Source organism: Podarcis raffonei, chromosome 2, assembly GCF_027172205.1.
Source record: "Podarcis raffonei isolate rPodRaf1 chromosome 2, rPodRaf1.pri, whole genome shotgun sequence".
NCBI classification, from domain to species: domain Eukaryota; kingdom Metazoa; phylum Chordata; class Lepidosauria; order Squamata; family Lacertidae; genus Podarcis; species Podarcis raffonei.
In genome coordinates this window covers 123,619,935-123,641,698 of record NC_070603.1, presented here as the reverse complement: position 1 = coordinate 123,641,698, position 21,764 = coordinate 123,619,935, and the positions used below count along the sequence as shown (strand labels likewise).

Here is a 21,764-nt window from a genome sequence, read left to right as displayed (position 1 = left end):
AGGGAACCAGTGAGCATGGAAACCAAAGTTTATCAGAACTACAAGAAGAAAACTGCTGCTTCCGAAGGCACTCCTTTCCATGGGATTCCAACCGAACAAAGGAATTCACAAAGAAAAGCAGGCCAGAGGGAGCACAAAGGAATCCAGCCCCCTGCCATGGAATACCTCTTGGCTTGCAAATCAAACCTTGGTGTGCGTCGCAGAACTGGCAGAATATCTATCATCTGTCTGTCTGTCTGTCTGTCTATCTAACCAGAAAAAGTAGCCATAGCAAAAACTGAGTTGAGTCATAAAGTTTTTAATGGTTTTAACACTTATGCACCGGTTATCCTGGGATCCTTTTGGATGAAGAGCAGGATGTAAATTTAACAGCAACGGTTTAATAATTTATTATTTATTTCATAAAACACATGCACCACATGGTTGTTTTAAAAAACTCCTCAAAGCTATTGACAAAAAAAGACGAAACAAGAAAATTATCAACAAGAAAAACCAATACCCATAATTTAAGACTTTCAAGAAGTTAATATAACAGCAGATTAAAAACAGATTAAAACTTCCACCAACTTTCTGTACAGCTGGGTAGCCTCCTCTAAAAAAAAAATGGTTTTAGTAGGAGCCAAAAACTGTACAGCGAAGGGAACAGCTTGATATCAGCTGGCAAGAAGTTCTGAAATGTAGCTGCTCCAACCTAAAATATTGAGTTCTTAAAAATGTGGGATGGGTGTTATGTGGCTGCGGTTTCAAATACATCAATGCTACAGTGGACTTCTATAGACAGAATATGATGACTGGCCTCTCCCGAGGCTGTAGCAGCCTAGAGGAATATGATTACGCATAACCTTGAGCATGGTTTTCTTAAATGGCTATCCTCACATTCACTGTAAGTTGCTTATGGGCCTTATTTCCCTAACACTAGTGGAAAGATCAGATAGAAGCTTTTGTCTTCATTGTGAGGTGCTCCTTTGTGTTCAGATCAGGCCTCAGTACAATAATGTAGCACTTGGGAAGGAAGATGCAGCCCAGGAGCCCAGCACTGGAGGCCAAGATGGAGAAAACCTGCACGGCTACCACGTACTTCCCCTTGGTGCTCAGGTAGGTGGGCACAAAGGAGATCCAAACACTGCAGAAGACCAGCATGCTGAAGGTGATCAGCTTGGCTTCATTGAAGGCCCCAGGCAGCTTCCTGGCTAGGAAAGCCACCGTGAAGCAGATGGCAGCCAGGAAGCCCATGTAGCCGAGGGCAGCGTAAAACATGGCCACAGACCCTTCATTACATTGCAGGATGATCTCTCCAGGCTTGGAGTGCATGTCAGAGTCTGGGAATGGTGGTGAGATCCCCAGCCAGAGACTGGAGATGACAACTTGGACACAGGAACTGGAAATGACAATGGAGTTGGCCAGACTCTTCCCCAGCCATCTCCTCACCCTGTTCCCTGGCTTGGTGGCCAGGAAGGCCAGAACCACAGTGATGGTTTTTGCCAACACAGAAGAGAGAGCAACTGAGAAGATGATGCTGAAGACTGTTTGTTGGAGAATGCAGGTCGCTTTTCTTGGCTGGCCAATGAAGAGGAAGGAGGACAAAAAGGAAAGCAGGAGGGAGACCAGGAGGATGTAGGAGAGGTCCCTGTTGTTGGCTTTGACTAGGGGAGTGTGAAGGTATTTGGTGAAGATTCCTAACACAATCCCTGTGGTCAAGGACAATAAGAGAACAAAGGAAGTCAGGAGGATCCCCAAGGATTCTACATAGGCCAGGAAGGTGATAATCTTGGGCACACATTGACTTCGTTCATTGTTTGGGTGCTGATTTTCTGGGCATTTCTTGCAATGGTCTGCATCTGAAAAATAAAAAGTGATTTTTCTACCACCAGCACCAATGCTTAGAACAGAACCAGCAGCATGGAGGAGGGGTTGCCATTGTCCATTGTGACATCATCACCGTTGCTAGGCAATACAGTCTGTATTGTCCATTTTTGCTCGACTGTGGCTTTCCAGGATTTCAGACAAGGGTATTGCACATCCCTAAGTGGAGATGGCAGAGACTGAACGTGGAGCCTTCTGTAGGCAAACCAGATGATGTTGTGGTGAACCAGACAGTGGGCCTTCTCGGTAGTGGCACCCACCCTGTGGAATGCCCTCCCATCAGATGTCAAGGAGATGAGTAATTACCGTATTTTTCGCTCTATAAGACGCACCAGACCATAAGACGCACCTAGTTTTGGGGGGAGGAAAACAAGAAAAAAAATATTCTGAATCTCAGAAGCCAGAACAGCAAGAGGGATCGCTGCGCAGTGAAAGCAGCAATCCCTCTTGCTGTTCTGGCTTCTGGGATAGCTGCACAACCTGCATTCGCTCCATAAGACGCACACATATTTCCCCTTACTTTTTAGGAGGGAAAAAGTGAGTCTTATAGAGCAAAAAATACGGTATATAACATTTAAGAAACATCTGAAGGCAGCCCAGCATAGGGAAGCTTTTTAAGGTTTAATGCTTTTATATATGCCGGAAGCCACCCAGAATGGCTGGGGCAACCCAGTCACTGGGCGGGGTACTAATAATAATAATAATAATAATAATAATAATAATAATAAGCCCTTTCCCCATGGCCTTTTTCTCCTTTACTCCCCATGGGCCAGTTTTTACAAATGGGAGGGGTGACCAACTTGACAATCACATTGTGACTTAGTGACATTGGCTGATGCTGCGCTTTGAACCCCTGACAATCAAGTGATATTTGGGGCTTGAAAGTGCCTTGCTGAGCTTTTCACAAAAGGCATGCAAAGTGTCCTCTGCGAGGATTGGAAGTCTCACTATTCAGCTGCTCAGAGGCACGTGCAGCTCTTCCTCATCAGCTGATCTCCAGGTCTTCAGAAGACTCTTTTGACCTGGCCCATTAACCTTTGCAAGTGGGCATGATTTTTATTTTTAAAAATAAATTTCATGAAGGTTTATAAAGAAGAAGGCAAAACTTAATATCTTTTCCCCTTTTGTTAAACCAAACCAAGACTTTTACCTAGATGGATGATAGATGATAGATGGGGATAGGGAAAGAAAAAAGAGTGAGGTTAAAAGAGAAAGATGGAAAAAAAGATCCAGAAAATAAAGAACTTCCGATTCTTCATCTGTTTGCTATAAATAACAATATTCACTTTGTTCAATCTAATATAACACCCAACAAAGCCACTTTCTATAAACAAGCATTATCTTTTTTATTTTTAATAAATTTTATGAAGGTTTATAAAGAAAAATACAAAGCTTTATATGTAGCATAGCTTCACCAGAAAGGTCGTTCCATCGGGGAAAACTGGGGAGCCTAATTAGGTGCCCCACCACAGCTTCACGGAATTGACGATGGGAATTGAAAGTGCCCAAACCCAAGAACATCTTTCCTTCAGAGTCGCTCACCTTCCTGAGTGGAGATGGTCCCTTCCGCACAAGGAGCACAAGAGTAGCAGCAAACTGGCTGCCCTTCTTGGATCTCTTTGGCAAATCCAGGGTGGCAGCTTTCAGTGCATCTGGAAAGGGGCACAGTCTGAAAGAAAGGAAGCATCAAGAGGAAAAAACATTTTTTGTAGAATATACATTATAATCGCACGGCTGAGGAACCCATAACTGGCTTTTCTATGCATAGTTAAACTTTGGAACTCTCGCCCACAGGAAGCCATGATGGTCATCAACTTGGACGGAGTACAATGCTATGTTCTGCCTCCACTGTCTGAAGCAATGTGCCTCTGACTCACGGCAGTTGTTGGGAATTGCAGGGGCCAGAGTGCTGTTATGCTCAGGTCCTGCCTACAGGCTTCCCACAATGTGGCTGGCCACTGGGACAACAGGATACTGAAGCAGATGGGCCATATTATTGTCTCAGGGGCAACTCTATTGCATAATGGCTTCCCAGTAACAACAGCCCTCTGAAAATTAAGGGGGGGGGACCAGCGGCATCGTATGCAAAGTGCAGAAACAGTGTACCAAGTGCATGTACAAAACTGTTGATATTTTCACCCCTCCCACTGACAGAATCTCCTGGTCTGATGTTTTGAGAAAGGAGGGGGCGGAAACTGATCTACTCTTCCACTCCTGACTGACCGCCTGACTTTGTGTGTGGAGAGTCTTATCTATGTAGTGACCAGATGGCTGAGTGGAAATGTAACACTCATGCAAGCCAGTAGTTCATTAGTTTGTAGTAGCTATTAGAAATAAAAGGAGTTATGTTTCACAGCCTGTTGTCTTTGTCCATGGAGTTTTCTTGGCAGGGATACTGGAGTGGCTTGCCAGTTCCTCCTCCAGGTGGAACAAGTTTGGTCAAAACTCTCCACTATGACCTGTCCATCTTGGGTGCCCTGCTCGGCATAGTTCATAGCTTCTCTGAAAGCCCCTTTGCCACGGCAAGGTAGTGATCCATGAAGGGGGCTATGGTTTTCCCAGTAGTGATGTATGGAAGTGAGAGCTGGACCATAAAGAAGGCTGATCGCCGAAGAATTGATGCTTTTGAATTATGGTGCTGGAGGAGACTCTTGAGAGTCCCATGGACTGCAAGAAGATCAAACCTCTCCATTCTTAGGGAAATCAGCCCTGAGTGCTCACTGGAAGGACAGATCCTAAAGCTGAGGATCTGTCTCATGAGAAGAGAAGACTCCCTGGAAAAGACCCTGATGTTGGGAAAGATGAAGGGCACAAGGAGAAGAGGACGACAGAGGACGAGATGGCTGGACAGTGTTCTCGAAGCTACCAGCATGAGTTTGACTAAACTGCAGGAGGCAGTGGAAGACAGGAGTACCTGGCGTGCTCTGGTCCATGGGGTCACGAGGAGTCGGACACGACTAAACGACTAAACAACAACAACAACAACATGCTTCACAGCTAGCTTCTGCATTATTTATACTCTGCATGAGTCTGTTGCTCACAATGCACAGTTGTGGGTCCACTGCACTGGGACCTGTTTTCCAGGATTGGAAGGTCTTCTGAAAGTGCTCCAGTCGCCTAGCCCGCTCGGGGCAGAACCAGTTATTGAGCCCAGTCGGTGACATCGGTTGAAAGGCGTACTGACAAAAACTAGTTCTCAATCCTACCACCCCCACAGAAAAGGACTGGCCCTCCCAGATCTCACCTGGGAGATTTGCTTTCCTCTCCCAGTCGCTCACACTGCGGACTCTCCAGTTCCTTGCCTCTCTCCCAGGGCCCTTTCACGGTCTAGCTGCCACTTTCATAGCGGTCCGACCACAGGCTCTGTATACTTGGCTGTGCGGAAAGGGCTTTAACTTAATGGACGTGAGTCCGTGTTAGAGACAGCAAATGGACGAAATAGAAACAAGCCGTTTCCTCTACCTTGTTAAATGGAAAGGGCCACTCCACAGCGCCTGGGTTGATGGTGAATTGTTGGGAATGCTGTCCTCCGACGCTCCCAATTTTCACTCTCCCGTGAGACTTGTTGGGAAACCGCACCCAATTTATGATGTCGAAGTCGGCTGCCGGCTCCTCCTTCCCATTGACAGAAGTAGTATTAGCAAGGTGGGCTTCTCTTAAGAAAGTGATAAACTAGAATGATAGAGGAAACGCCAGCATTTGGAAAACATTCAGAAACAGTGTTGGATATCTCTCCCGAAGATCAGGCCCAAAGGAGGGCGCCTGGGAGTGTTTGGGTGCAGTGACACCAAGGAAAGATGTCAAAAATGCCAGAGCGATCAGTTCTAGTGCTTTATTAAAAGAAAAGTATAGACTTGCAGCAAATCAGCTGGTCGGGTCTCTCAACCTTTATAGACTTAGCATGTACATAACCGCAAGGAGATGGCTTGTCCGCGCCCAAGCAAACATTGAGCATCCACAAAGTGGCAAAGGTCACTTTCACCAGGACTTCCCATCACTTCGCCTGACCAGATGAGGGCACAGGTGGCAAATACCCACATCTTGCTGATAGTTTCCCTTTCTGGGCTCAGAGCCCAGCACCCCAAGCCCACAGGTAAGGATCACATCAAAGCAAGCCAATTAGCTTATTATCAAAGCAAGCATAAAGGAGCTCACTGCTACAACAACTACCGATTAATCGTGGGGTCGTCTTGACTGCCAGGATGGCATTTGCAAAGAGAGCTTCAGGAACAGTTCAACTTTGGTTCAACACAATATCTCATCCCTGTTCCCTGTGAGCTCCAGGGCTGCCATATTTCGAAGGGCAAAAAAAGAGGACACATTTGATGACATCTGCTTTTAACTATGGATCTCTATGATGACTCTACCCATGAAAAAGAGGACATGTCCTGCAAAAAGAGGACATATGTCATATTCCTACGACTGGAGTTCACCTTACCGGGGTTCCGGGGTTAACACTCCACCCCACTCCCAATGCATGAATCACCTCTTTCTGGGGATGACTGGAGTTGTTATATATTTATTTATTGCGTTTATAAGGCTTCTTACGCATCCTTCGCTAAAGACTGAGGATAGATAAAACGAAGTACTTATTCATGCAGTGCATAGTTAACCTGTGGAACTCTCTCCCACAGTGATGTCCAACAACTTGGATGTCTTTAAAAGAGGATTTATGCTGCATTCTTTTTTGTTAGGAGAAATGGCTTGCAAAGATGTGTACATGGGTCAAAGATGCATGCATAAATTTGCACTCAAGTGCAGAAGAATTTTCGTGAGGGTTTTAAAAAAACAAACAAACAAAAATAACTCAGAAATTGCTCAGAAATCTGGAGGGATGAATTCAGGGTTGTGGTAGAGGGAAGAAACTGAAATGGACATTTCCATCCCTACCTGCCATGGATGCAGGCTTTGAAGTTCCAACCTAGCACCTTCCCCCGTGACCTTGTGCTTGGATCTCTGTGAATAAACAGCATTCAAAGCATGGGCCAGGACCTGGACAATGTCGTAGTTCCTGTAGCTGTCCTGGGACAGGATCCTTTCACGCTCACGTTGTGGCAGGAGATCCATTTCCTCATGCACTGTGCATCTTGTCCAGCCTTTCACAGACAACTCGTGCTTGGGACAGTCAAATGCGCTCTTCCAAAGTGACTCGAGAAAGGAGGAATATGGTTCGTAGAAGTCGTGTTTCACCTGCTTGCTTGTCTTCGTGAATGAGAACGAGCCGAGAATGTGCCGGAACAAGGCAAAATCATAATACAAGATCATGTTGATGTCCTGCACAGCTGTGGTGATCCAGACTTTCCCCGCAGCTGCTGTCAGCTTCTCTTCTAGGATTTGTTGCACCGTGACAACAGGACCAAAAGCAAAGCCAGAGTCTGCATAGCAAACAAATACATTGACTCGTCTCCACATGTCTGGAGAGTCACTCTGGAACCATGTTTCATACGGCCTTTTGGAGAAGGCAACGCAGATGTTGTTCCCGATGAGCTGAGACGTCAAAGCCCTCCTGAACCTTTCTCCGTTGTCATTGTCTGGGGTAAAGAGGCCGACCCACATCCACCCGAAATGCAGGAGCAGCTTGACAATCCCCAGGCACTGGGCTTCTTCGTTTTGGAACATCCGGTAGACAAAAGGGAACTGGGTTTTGTCATCAAGAGCAAAGCCATAGCTGAGCTAATGAGGAAAGAGGAAAAGACAAGTGTCATCATGATAACAGTCCACTGTCTCTCAAGACAGATGGGTGACAACAACAACATTATGGTGCGTGTGTGTACAGAGATGGTTTTATTGTATTATGTTTATGGTGATTCACCTGCCCTTCACCCTTCACTTCCCAGATTACAATGATTTAAAATGCAGTTTTAAAAATTACAAAAATTACAATCATCCTGAAAATATACATCTCAAGTTTCAAGTTTGCATCTTTTCTATTTTATCTCTATAAAGGGAGATTTTATCCACCCCCAAGCTCTTGTTTTGGGGGGCACCCTCAATTGTGGTGGAATCTCGAGAATGGGCTTCAAGAAAAGGCTCGTTCTTGATTTACTCAGAGAGTAGATACCTGTGGGATTTTGTACACGCTCAGCATGGTTGAAATCTGTCTGGAGATGTCCGAATTGGCCCCTTCAAGAACAGCCAGCAGGTTATTCCGTTTCCCACACTGGTAGTTTGGGATGTTGCTGCTTTCGCCACCCGCAAGCAGGTCTATCACGGCATCAGAAGTGATTCTTTCATTGAAAAGGTTCTCATAGAAGCTGTATCCCAGGGTCACGTTGGGTAAGAGCTTGGGGTTCTGGTTGACCTCACAAATGGCGATCAGGAAGGAGAAGACATGCCAGTACCTCGTTACGGACACTCTGCAAATGATTCACCCAAACTGGACAAATGAGCATTAAAGTGGCAAATGGTGTTCAGCAAGCATAAAGAAACAAATTTAAATAAACACAAAAACAGAGAACGAGTTCTCACAGAGTCCTCTCTCAAAGGTAGCTCTTAACCCTTGTCATTAACAGAAAGTAGTGGACCCTCCCAGTTCTCAGCTGGGAGCTTTCCTTCTTCTCCCAGTCTCTCACCCTGGGAGATCATCCTTGCCCCTCACACAGGGTCCTTCTATCAATCCCTCAGCCCCCTAATGTGTGTGTGTGTGTGTGTGTGTGTGTGTGTGTGTGTGACCCTTGGACCCCAACAATGGCCCAGAGCAGAGGACACTGAAGTTGAAGGTAAAGCTTAGAATCATAGAATCATAGAGTTGGAATAGACCACAAGGGCCATCGAGTCCAACCCCCTGCCAAGCAGGAAACACCATCAGAGCACTCCTGACATATGGTTGTCAAGCCTCTGCTTAAAGACCTCCAAAGAAGGAGACTCCACCACACTCCTTGGCAGCAAATTCCACTGTCAAACAGCTCTTACTGTCAGGAAGTTCTTCCTAAAAGCTTAAGAAGGAGGGGAAAGGAAGAAAAGAAAGGGGGGGGAATACTTTTCCATCTGTCAGTTGCATAAAAGAATTTATTCAAAACATTCATTCTGGGACTTACGCTATAGTCTTAGACAATGGAGGTTTGGAAAACAGGAATGGTTCAAAGAAACCCCTTTTTGGAGACAGGACTCCACCAATGAGGTGGTCTCCTGGCATGTAGTAATTCACAGCTTCGTTTTCATCTGGGATCAGATTCGAGGGGCATTTTGCCTTTGCTGCCCCATAGACGTCGCGGGGCATTAGCAGCAGCAGCAGCAGCAGAATGAGGATGATCATGTTGGCTCTGCCTGCTACCTCCCCTGAGACTGCCCTCAACTGCAGGGTCTTCACTCAGCCAGGAGCCCAGCTAGAAATTCAGAGACCAAGTGTATGATGGTAGGATCAGGAACCTGGATAAATGCCTTATACCAAATCTGTTCATTTACATCACTACTGCCTATTCTGACTGGCAGTCAGCTCTACGGGCTTTCAGGCAGAGGGTCTCTCCCCAGAGGTACCTGGAAATGCCAGGGATTGAACCTGCGACCCTCTGCATGCAAAGCAGATGCTCTACCTCTGAGCTGCAGCTCTCTTCTCGCTCCAACAGAGTCTGCTGCCCTGCAACTACCCTAAACCTCCACCCAGGCTCTCAGTGGCAAACGACCCCTTTATGCACCAACTTCGCACCAATTTCCCTGGGGCTCTGTTCAAGATGTGACTTGATTCTGCTTTTCGTTGCTGTTGGACTCGAAGGCAGGGAAACAACCATGGAGTGTTGCAGAGAGCGAGAGAATAAATCACAGTGATTTTGATAATTACAATAATAATAATAATAATAATTTATTATTTGTACCCCGCCCATCTGGCTGGGTTTCCCCAGCCACTCTGGGCGGCTTCCATAGAAACCAAAAATACACTAAAATATCACAGATTAAAAACTTCCCTGAACAGGGCTGCCTTAAGATGTCTTCTGAATGTCAGGTAGTTATTTATCGCTTTGACATCTGATGGGAGGGCGTTCCACAGGGCAGGCGCCACTACCGAGAAGGCCCTCTGCCTGGTTCCCTGTAGCTTTGCTTCTCGCAATGAGGGAACCGCCAGAAGGCCCTCGGCGCTGGACCTCAGCATCCGGGCAGAACGATGGGGGTGGAGACGCTCCTTCAGGTATACTGGGCCGAGGCCGTTTAGGGCTTTAAAGGTCAACACCAGCACTTTGAATTGTGCTCGGAAACGTACTGGGAGCCAATGTAGGTCTTTCAAGACCGGTGTTATATGGTCTCGGCGGCCGCCCCCAGTCACCAGTCTAGCTGCCGCATTCTGGATTAGTTGTAGTTTCCGAGTCACCTTCAAAGGTAGCCCCACGTAGAGCGCATTGCAGTAGTCCAAGCGGGAGATAACCAGAGCATGCACCACTCTGGCGAGACAGTCCGCGGGCAGGTAGGGTCTCAGCCTGCGTACCAGGTGGAGTTGGTAGACAGCTGCCCTGGACACAGAATTGACCTGCGCCTCCATGGACAGCTGTGAGTCCAAAATGACTCCCAGGCTGCGCACCTGGTCCTTCAGGGGCACAGTTACCCCATTCAGGACCAGGGAGTCCTCCACACCAGCCCGCCCCCTGTCCCCCAAAAACAGTACTTCTGTCTTGTCAGGATTCAACCTCAATCCATTAGCCGCCATCCATCCTCCAACTGCCTCCAGGCACTCACACAGGACCTTCACCGCCTTCACTGGTTCTGATTTGAAAGAGAGGTAGAGCTGGGTATCATCTGCATATTGATGGACACCCAGTCCAAACCCCCTGATGATCTCTCCCAGTGGCTTCATATAGATGTTAAAAAGCATGGGGGAGAGGACGGAACCCTGAGGCACCCCGCAAGTGAGGGCCCAGGGGTCTGAACACTCATCCCCCACCACCACTTTCTGAACACGGCCCAGGAGGAAGGAGCGAAACCACTGCATAACAGTGCCCCCAGCTCCCAGCCCCTCTAGACGGTCCAGAAGGATGTTATGGTCGATTGTATCAAAGGCCGCTGAGAGATCCAGCAGAACCAGGAAACAACTCTCACCTTTGTCCCTAGCTCGCCGGAGATCATCAACCAGCGCGACCAAGGCAGTTTCAGTCCCATGATGAGGCCTGAATCCTGATTGGAAGGGATCCAAATGGTCCGCATCCTCCAGGCGTGCCTGGAGTTGTTCAGCAACCACGCGCTCAATCACCTTGCCCAAGAATGGAAGATTTGAGACTGGGCGATAGTTGGCCATACTGGCCGGGTCTAAAGATGGTTTTTTAAGAAGCGGTTTAATGACCGCTTCTTTCAGCAGATCTGGGAATGTTCCCTCACAGAGGGAAGCATTCACCACCCCGCAGAGCCCATCGCCCAGCCCTTCCCGGCTTGCTTTTATTAGCCAGGATGGGCAAGGATCAAGGAGACAGGTGGTTGGTTTCACGCGTCCAAGCAGCCTGTCCACATCCTCGGGGGTAACGGATTGAAATTGATTCCATGCAACTTGACCAGACAGAGCTCTAGCACTCTCCCGCCCCAGCCCTGCTCCCACGGTGGTGTCTAGCTCCTTCCGAATATGAGTGATTTTATCTGCAAAAAACTTTGCAAAATCGTTGCAGGAGATCTTGGGGTCTTTACAAGGCCCCGGTGGTAAAGGTGGTTCCGTTAAATTGCGAACCACCTGAAAGAGTCTCCTGCTACTATTTTCTGCAGATGCAATAGAGGCGGTGAAGAAAGTCTTCTTCGCCGTCGCTATCGCCACTTGGTAGGCTCGAAGTTGAGCTCTAACCTGTGTCCGGTCAGATTCGGAGTGAGTTTTTTGCCACCGACGCTCTAGCCGTCTCAGCGATTGTTTCATCGCCCTCAGCTCCGAAGAAAACCACGGGGCTGTCCGGGCTCCATGCAATCGGAGAGGGCGCTTCGGAGCCAGACAGTCGATAGCCCTGGTTAACTCCGCATTCCAGCGGGCCACCAGGGAATCAGCTGAAAGGCCATCAACATGGGATAAAGCATCCCCTACCACTCTCTGGAAACCATCTGGATCCATTAAGTGGCGGGGGCGGACCATCCGAATTGGTCCCACCTCCCTGCAGAGGGGAAGGGTCGCGGAGAAGTCCAGTTGCACCAGGAAGTGATCTGACCATGGCACTTCTTTTGTTTCACTTTTACTTAGTGTCAGATCACCCACGTCACTAGAGGTGAACACCAGGTCTAAGGCATGTCCATGACTATGAGTTGGGCCAAACTTATTCAGGGACAGCCCCATGGAGGCCATGCTTTCCACGAAGTCCCGAGCGGCCCCTTGTAAGGTCGTGTCGGCATGGATGTTAAAATCCCCTAGGACAACCAAACTAGGTGTCTCCAGGAGAAAATCCGCCACGACCTGAAGCAGCTCAGACAGGGAATCCTTGGTGCAGCGGGGAGGTCGGTACACCAAAAGGAATCCTGTACTGCCCCTATTGCCCAACTTCCAGAACATGCACTCAGAAAACTGGATCTTCCCAGTAGGACGCCTGGTGCAAGCTAGTGACTTCCTAAAAATCACTGCAACCCCCCCTCCCCGCCCACATGACCTAGGTTGCTGTGTGTAAGAGAAACCTGGTGGGCAAGCAGCGGCAAGGACAGGCCCATCTGCTTCCTCCAACCAGGTCTCCGTCACACATGCCAGGTCAAATCCTCCATCCACAATCAGGTCGTGGATGGCAGTGGTTTTATTCATCATTGACCTGGCATTACACAGCAACACCTTCAGGTCATGTAGGTTTCCCCTGTTGATTCCAGTATCCATCCGGTCAAGGCCAGACCCGGAGGCAGGGATAGTCTTCAGACAACGACTAAACCTGCCTCCTCGGTAATGACATGATCTGGTCTTAGCGTAACTCCGCCTCCTGCCCATGATCACCGAGATCGGATGTCCCAGTGCTTCCCCCCCTGTGGAACTTGTCCCAGCCATCGTGTTGGCTGGGGCCCCACTCCCAGGCAGCCCTGATCCCGCCCCTTAAAAACAAAACGCAAACTATACAGAACCAATAAAACAACAACAACAAAAAAGAACAGAACAATTATACTAAAATTAATCCCCAACCAAATATCCATCCCACCCACCCCCAACAAGGGAAAAAAAGGAAAAAAAGAAATAAAAATTTAAATTGCCACCGACTGCTTGAGGACATTTTAAAGCACATTAACCACCTGGAACAGGGAAGCAATGGCAGAACACTTCCCACCCTTCCCAAAAAGTTTGTTCCAAAAAGGGCCTGGGCCACGCCCCCTGGGCCAGTTGGAAAAGGCCCTGGAAGGGAGCAGGCCCTGCAGTCCTCACCCAGCCGATGGTCCGAGGCTTCCCCGCAGCAGGAGTCCCTTTATAGCTGGGAGAGAGGGCCTGGGCCACGCCCCCTGGGCCAGTTGGAAAAGGCCCTGGAATGGAGCAGGCCCTGCAGTCCTCACCCAGCCGATGGTCCGAGGCCTCACTGCAGCAGGAGTCCCTTTATAGCTGGGAGAGAGGGCCTGGGCCACGCCCCCTGGGCCAGTTGGAAAAGGCCCTGGAATGGAGCAGGCCCTGCAGTCCTCACCCAGCCGATGGTACAAGGGGGGAGAGAATCACCGCCAGCACCTCTGCGACAACCTGGACTCTGTGGCTCCAACTACAGGTGACACAAGTGGAGAGAAACATGTTTGCGCCAAACCACACAGAATTGATAGTGATAATAATAATAATAATAATAATAATAATAATAATAATAATAAATTAATAAAAACACCAGACATTAAAAACTTTCCTAAACAGGGCTGAATCGTAAGAGTTGGAAGGGACCCCATAGAACTTCTAGTCCAAACTGCGCCCCCCCGCGCCCCGTGCAATGCAGGGACCTCAGCTTAAGCATCCATGACAGATTAATTTAATTTATTATTTATACCCCACCCTTCTGGCTGGGTTTTCCCCAGCCACTCTTGGAGGCTTCCAACAGAATATTAAAATACAATAACCTATTAAACATTAAAAGCTTCCCTAAACAGGGCTGCCTTCAGATGTCTTTTAAAAGTCTGGTAGTTCTTGTTCTCTTTGACATCTGAAGGGAGGGCGTTCCACAGGGCGGGTGCCACTACCGAGAAGGCCCTCTGCCTGGTTCCCTGTAACTTGGATTCTCGCAGTGAGGGAACTGCCAGAAGGCCCTCGGTGCTGGACCTCAGTGTCTGGGCTGAATGATGAGGGTGGAGACACACCTTCAGCTTTAGCAAAAGCAAAAGCCGGGAGGTGCAGAGAGAAGGGAAGGTAGGGGGGCACACCAGCCCCGACCCGCATAATCAACCCCATGCATGCACACCATTTGAATGGCAATGCCCATCAACTTCAGGGTGGGGGTGGTGAGGCTGTCCCCTCAATTTTTTTATTGGAGGAGGGCAGAGACCCCTCAGCCCCTAGGAGTTGGCTCCTGTTGGGGAAAGCAAAGGGGGGGGTTGCAGCGAATGACGGGTGGGGGATCCAAAAGGACCCACACCTGATGCCTGGAGTGCGGAAAGAGCTTCAGCGATTATGGGACCCTTACTAAATATCAGAGAATCCACCCGGGAGAAGCCATACAAGTGTATGGAATGTGGAAAGGGCTTTGTGGAGGCCCATGGTCTCAGTTTTCATCTGAGAACTCCCACGGGGGAGAAGCCGTTTACATGTGAGGAATGTGGAAAGAGTTTCTGTTTGTTGTCGCATCTTAAGGTTCAACGGCGCATCCACACAGGGGAGAAACCGTATGAATGCAAAGTTTGTGGGAAATGCTTCCCTGTAAGCGGAAACCTTAAAGTGCACCAAGGAAGCCACACAGAACCATCCATATAAGTGTGTGGAAAGAGCCTCCATGGACCCAACTGTCTTCACGTTGAAGAAGCCAGGAGTTGGCTCATTTGCAGAACATTTATGGAGCACGAAAGAACCCAGCACATGAAGCGTGGATTAAAGTTTCGGTGATAAATGGAGAAACTCCCAGAAGGATGTGAGCTTAGAATCATGAAATGAATTTCAGTAGGGACAAATGTAAGGTTCTCAGGCAGGAATAATCAGCCCCACATGTATAAGATGGGGGACACTTAGCTAGCCAGTAGTACTTGTGAAAAGGATCTAGTGGTCTTAGTTGAACCTGCCGTGATCAGAAATTGAATGCTGTGAGCGCAACAGCCTGTCACAGAAGTACTCACACGGTGGGGGGGGGCAACGGTGAAGGGGCAATGAGGAATCAGTTCTGGCACCCTTTTTTCTAGAGAAAAAGTGCTGGTACCGCTCTTGGTCTCCCTCTTCTGCAAATATAATGTTCTTAAATTGTGGTGCCCAGAACTGGACACAGCATTGTAGGTGTGGTCTGACCAAGGCTGAAGAGTACTGCTCTATTTAGCCTCGGTCAGCAGACACATGGAATACTGTGTCCAGTTCCGGGCACCACCATTTAAGAAGATTGTACGCACAGAGGAGAGCGACCAAGATGATCAAGGGTCTGGAAACCAAGCCTTATGAGGAACAGTTGAGGGAGTTGTGTATGTTTAGCCTGGAAAAGAGGAAACTGAGAGATGTGATAGAGCACCTTAAATATCTAAAAGTCTGTCCCATGGAAGATGGAGCAAGCTTGTTTTCTCTTGCTCTGGAGGGTAGGATCAGATCCAATGGATTCAAGTTCCAAGGCAGGAGATTCTGACAAAATGTCAGGAAGACATTTCCGACAGTAAGAGCTGTTTGACAGTGGAACGGACTCCCTCACCTCGGAAGATTGTGGACTCTCCTTCCTTGGAGTGTTGGACAGCCACCTGTCATGAATGCTTTAGTTAAGATTCTTCCATTGCAGGGGTTTGGACTAGATTACCATCCAGGCCCTTCCAACTCTACGATTCCCTGATTGCCTGAACGAACGCAGTCCACGAACCATGGAAATAAGTTTCAGTGATAAACAGAAATCCTACTAGAGAAGAAGAAATCTTCAGCAGGATGTTAGCGTAGAAAATGTGGAAGATTGTTCAGGTAGAAAGCTCATCATAGGGACATCAGTGTAGATAGAAAAGATGCCTTACTTATACATCGTTTTTTAAAAGATGCACTTTAAATACTACTTTCAATACTTCATCGTTGATTCCCCCTCCTCCTTTTCCTTCCAAGCTGTTGCTGTTAGAGATGCATTATATGTTACAGCTGTATGGGAGATAAGCAGGTATTAACTTACGTTAGGAAGCATTTTTTCTTATACAGGTGGGAACCATTGTGCGAGCGATAGATTGACGTGCATGTGCAACCCACACGTCGTTTTCGGCCCTAGAAGACAGGGGGCGCGCGCGAAATGGGCTTTTGCGTGTCTGCTGCTGTGCAATGACCCAGAACGCAACCCCCGTGCAAACAGCAAGTTGCCTGTATTAAAGTTGTGTTGTATTGCAGAAATAAAGTTCTGTTTGGTGGGGATGACTGCGTTCTACATGGGACTACATTTGAAGGTGACCCAGAAACTGCAATTAATCCAGAATGCGGCAGCTAGACTGGTGACTGGGAATGGCCGCCGGGACCACATAACACCGGTCCTGAGAGATCTGCATTGGCTCCCAGTACATTTCCGAGCACAATTCAAAGTGTTGGTGCTGACATTGAAAACCCTAAATGGCCTCGGTCCTGTATACCTGCAGGAGCGTCTCCACCCCCATCGTTCAGCCCGGACACTGAGATCCAGCGCCGAAGGCCTTCTGGCGGTTCCCTCATTGCGAGAAGTGAGGTTACAGGGAACCAGACAGAGGGCCTTCTCGGTAGTGGTGCCTGCCCTGTGGAATGCCCTCCCTTCAGATGTGAAGGAAATAAGTAGCTATCTTATCTTTAAAAGACATCTGAAGTTTTTAATATATAATGCTGTATTGTTTTTAACATTCGACTGGAAGCCGCCCAGAGTGGCTGGGGAAACTCAGCCTGATGGGTGGGGTATAAATAAATTAATAATAATAATAATAATAATAATAATAATAATTATTATAAATGCTTGGAGTTCTTTGTAAACCTCAGAGAATGCACAAGGAGACAAAGCTTTTGTGATAATTCAGATTGTCCGGAAGTTTCAGTTAGTGGAGAATGTGTCTGGTAAGGGGGAAGATGGCCTTGAGGATGTGGAGATCCAAGCATGTCAGCGTGATCTCAGGACTGCAATACCTCAAGGACCGCCTCTTCCCATATAAACCTACCAGGACCCTGAGATCATCTTCTGAGGCCCTCCTCCTCCTTGAGAGGTCCGTAGGGCAGCAACACGAGAACGGGGCCTTCTCTGCAGTGGCCCCCCGTCTGTGGAATGCTCTTGCCAGGGAAGTTTGCCTGGCTGTTGGAGGGGGATTTCCAGCTGGTGGCAGAGGACAGAGTGACTCCAGGAGACATAGGTGTAAAAACCCAAACTAAAATGAAGACTTTATTACAAAACAATAAACTCAAACTCTGGTGGGTGTTATTCCTGCAGGCAGGCTACAAAACTCAGCTTTTTCCTTTTATAGCAATGGCCAGCTGCAGCCAATTAATCCCAGAAACTTCTTAAAGGTATACACACATGTTTCTGTGCCGAATGTCCCCCAACACCCCCTCTAATTCAAATAGAAACAGTACTTAAAACATATACAGAACATATTTACACATCACACACAACAATTCCTAATTTTGTCACCAGTTGTGCATGTTTCTCAAAAGTTAGTGCTTTTGTAAATATATCAGCCACATTTTGCATACTCTCACAATACTTCAGCATTATCAGGTTTTGCTTCACATTTTCAGCCACATTTTGATATTTAATTTCTAAATGTTTTGATTTGTTTCTAAACTGCTCAGACCCAGCCAAAGTTATTACAGCTTGATTGTCTTCCCATATTTGAACTGGATAATCACATTGTATATCTAAATCCTTGAGGATCTGAACATAAAATTTTATTTCATTACACAACTCAGATAAAGCACAGTATTCAGCCTCTGTTGAAGATGTGGCCACAATACCTTACTTTTTGGACTTCCAACCTATCAAGGAATCCCCAAATTGAAATACCATTCCAGAAATTGATTTTCTATCAGGAAGGTTGGCCCAATTGCTGTCAACGTAACACTGCAATTTTGTAGACCCTGAAGATGGTAGTCTCAAACAATAATCAAGTGTTTGCTTTAAACCTTTCCAGGCATTTTCTGTGGGACAGCTTACTAGTCTGCTCAGTATTCCAACTGCATAACTCAAATCTGGTCTGCTCCGCAAGGAAATGTATAGTAAACTTCCAACTATTGAATGGTACATTTCAGGATTTACAGGTTCTGTGCATTCTCCTTTATCCTTGAAAAAACCTATTTCCATTGGGGTTTTTACTCCCTTGCAGTTTTGCATATTGTTTCTTTCAAGTAACTCCATTATTTTGTCTTTTTGACTCAACAAAAAACTTCCATCATTTGTTCTTTGAATTTCAAGACCAAGATAATTTTTTACTGGACCCAAATCTCTTACTTTAAATTCCTTTCTTAGTTGTTCTGCAAACTTTTCCACTTGCTTGTCACTTTTTGTAGAGTATAGCAAATCATCAACATAAGACAAACATAATTCTTGTTTATCACCCTTTCCTTTAGTGTACAAGCAGTTATCAGCTAAGCTTCTTTTAAAGCCAAGATTTTTTAAAGCATTATCAAGACACTCGTTCCAATTTCTAGCTGACTGTTTGAGCCCATAAATTGCTTTGTTCAGCCTATATACAGAATTCTGTTCGCCTGCCTCAAAACCTGGTGCTTGATTCATAAAAATTTCTTCTTGCAGATTTGCGTTAAGATAAGCTGTCTCAATATCAAAATGATTTACCTTAAACCCACGTTGTGCTGCAAGAGCTAGCAATAAGCATACACTTTCACTCCTTGAAGTAGGAGAAAAGGTTTCATCAAAGCTTTCACCTTTTCTTTGAGTAAAGCCTTGTGCTACCAGCCTAGCTTTGTACTTAACAGCACCATCTGCCAAGTGTTTTATTTTATACACCCATCTACAGCCCACTGCCTTTTTTCCTTCTGGCAATGGCTCTATGGTAAACACATTGTGTTCTGCTAAAGATTTCATTTCTGCTTTCATTGCATTTTTCCACCTTACTATTTCATGGTGTGGTAACTTTAAAACTTCCTCATAATCACAAGGTTCTTTCTTCACAGCAACAGTTTTAACTTCTTGTATAGTAAACCTTTCTGGAGGTACCCCCTTATTGCTTCTTTGTGATCTTCTAACTTGAACACTCTCCCCCTCTGAACTATCTTCCCCTTCTGATTCATCTTGCTCACAAAACTCTGCATGTCTTGATATCACAACTCTGCCACACCCTAGTCCAAAACGATACCCCTTTGACCAACTTTGATAGCCAACAAACCTAAGTTTCTTTGCCTTGGGTTCTCCTTTCCTTCTCTGTCCTTTTGGGATGTGAACCCAAGCCCAGCAACCAAAAGTTTTAACATGGTCCAAAAAGGGTTTTTTTCCATAAAGCAAAAAATGAGGGGTGTTGTTTATGGTAGAATGAAACAATCTGTTCTGTACGTAGTTAGCACACAGAATTCCTTCCCCCCAATGCTTCCTGGATAAGCCAGAATCACATAGCATAGAATCTAGCATTGTTTGCAAAGACCTTATCTTGGGTTCTGCAACTGAATTTTCTTCAGGCGAAAACGGACACGATTTACGGTGACTAATACCACGCTTTTTCAACCAGACCTGGAGGGCTTCAGACATGAACTCGCCTCCACGATCACTCTGCAACTGGGTAACTTTGTAGGGAAACTGCCTTTCTATATAGTTGACCCAGTTCTTAATCAGTTGACCAGTTTCACTTTTGTGTTTTAACAAGTATACCCAAGTATACTGGCTATAATCATCCACAAGAACCAAAAAAAACTTTGCTCCTCCTTCAGACTCTGCAAATGGCCCACAAAGGTCTGAATGTACTAAAGCAAATGGCCTCTTGCTAATTCTAGTACTTTCAGGATAAGACCCTCGCTTACTTTTAGACTCCTTGCAGGTATTGCAGTCTAGAAAAACTGAGCATTTTTTCATTTTAATTCCCTTACTTAATTCTGGCATTTTTGCAATACTGCGGAAATTGGCATGCCCCAAACGACGATGCCACAGATGCTGGCACTCATCATGCAAGGCTCTATTACAGGCTTTAACACATGCCCCAGACTCACTCACTAGCTGGTCTTTCAAAACAAACAAACCATTTTGTAGTGATGCTATAACCACTTTTACAGCTTTCTCTATTTTACAGCCTGAACCAGAGAAGGTTACTTTAAATCCCTGCTTAACAAGACTTGTAACTGAAAGCAAATTATTTTCTAAACTTGGTACACATAAAACATTGGTAAACTTGGTACTTAAACAGTTGATATTCACACTACCCTTTCCAGCTGACTCATGCACTGTTCCATCAGCTAGTACTACATTTACAGATTTACAAGGCTGCTTTTCTACAAGGGTTTGTGCAGACTTAACAAAGATGTTTGTCGCTGCTGAGTCTAAAATCCAGTCTTGTCCAACGTCGTGACTGGTGCCTCGAACTGCTGCAGAAACATACTGGACTCGACTCTTCCTGTCTCCTCGCTTCCCAGCAAACGCAGGCCGCCCTTTTCTTGTGTTTTCTCCCACAGACACAGTGCACTGACGTATTAAATGCTTAGTTGACCCACAATGATAGCATCTTTTGACTGTGAAAGCTGCTTCCTCTCTGTGGTCAACAACCTCTTTAGGTTGCCGCTCCTCATCAGTTGCATATCTTTTACTGGACTGCCTCCCATTTCTGGAGTTACGGTGAGGGGTTGTGGCCTTCCTCTCATGGCGTCCTTCCTCCTCATCAAGCAAACGCCCAGTTAAGAAATGCATTGTTAATTGGCTTTCTGGAATTGCCTCCAGAGTCATCACTAAATTGTCCCATGACTCAGGAAGTGAAGACAGCACAATATAAACCTTTCTCTGTTCAGAAAAAATGTTCTCCAAGTTCATTTAACTGTGAAAATTAATCACGCATTCTTTGAAGGTGTGTTGAAACACATTCACCCTCACTTAGTCTGGCTCGGTACAGAGCTCTTATTAGAGTAATTTTGCTGCCAGCAGTGTCTCTAATGTGTATCGCTCTCAGTGCTTGCCAAATCTCACTTGCTGTTTCAAGGTCTCGCACGTAAGATAACTGAGACTTCTCTAAACTCAAAATTAAATTGGCATAGGCTTTGTCCTCCACCCTTTGGTCTGCTTCATCTACTTCTTCATCCTCCTCTTTTACAGGAGGGTTAACAATAACAGTCCAACATTGTTCTTTCTTTAAAAACGCCTGCATCTGTAAACTCCATGACATATAATTGGACTCTCCCAGTTTCTCTACTGGAAAATATGAAGCTCCCCCTTGAGCTCCAGCTCCAAGTCCAGCCATGGCTCCCCCCAGCTTTCAGCTTTCCACTCAGTCCTTACTCACACATGGCTTGAAGAAATGTTCGGCTCCTGGTCTCAAACAGACACTCCCTGCCGATGCCTTCACACAGCCAGCTGCTTGAAAAACGCTGAGTTGCTTCCAGTCTCTGGGTTCTTTTCATGCTCTGTCTCTGCCCACTCAGGACTGGGCACTGGGCCCATAACCTGTTGGAGGGGGATTTCCAGCTGGTGGCAGAGGACAGAGTGACTCCAGGAGACATAGGTGTAAAAACCCAAACTAAAATGAAGACTTTATTACAAAACAATAAACAAACTCTGGTGGGTGTTATTCCTGCAGGCAGGCTACAAAACTCAGCTTTTTCCTTTTATAGCAACGGCCAGCTGCAGCCAATTAATCCCAGAAACTTCTTAAAGGTATACACACATGTTTCTGTGCCGAATGTCCCCTAACACTGGCACCTTCATTATACCCCTTTAGGCACCGGGCAAAAACCTTCCTCTTTAACCAGGCCTTTGGTTGAC

General features: G+C 46.5%; 1 protein-coding gene across 1 annotated transcript in view; it reads right to left on the bottom strand.

The window, feature by feature from the left end:
- Nucleotides 1–21,091, bottom strand: part of LOC128409430 (gastrula zinc finger protein XlCGF17.1-like) — a 198,926-nt gene extending 177,835 nt beyond the window's left edge. The window contains exon 1 of the mRNA XM_053379922.1: nt 21,076–21,091. The gene's annotated coding sequence lies outside the window, so the exon portion shown is untranslated. The remainder of the gene's footprint in view (nt 1–21,075) is intronic.
- Between the last annotated feature and the right edge of the window lie 673 nt (nt 21,092–21,764).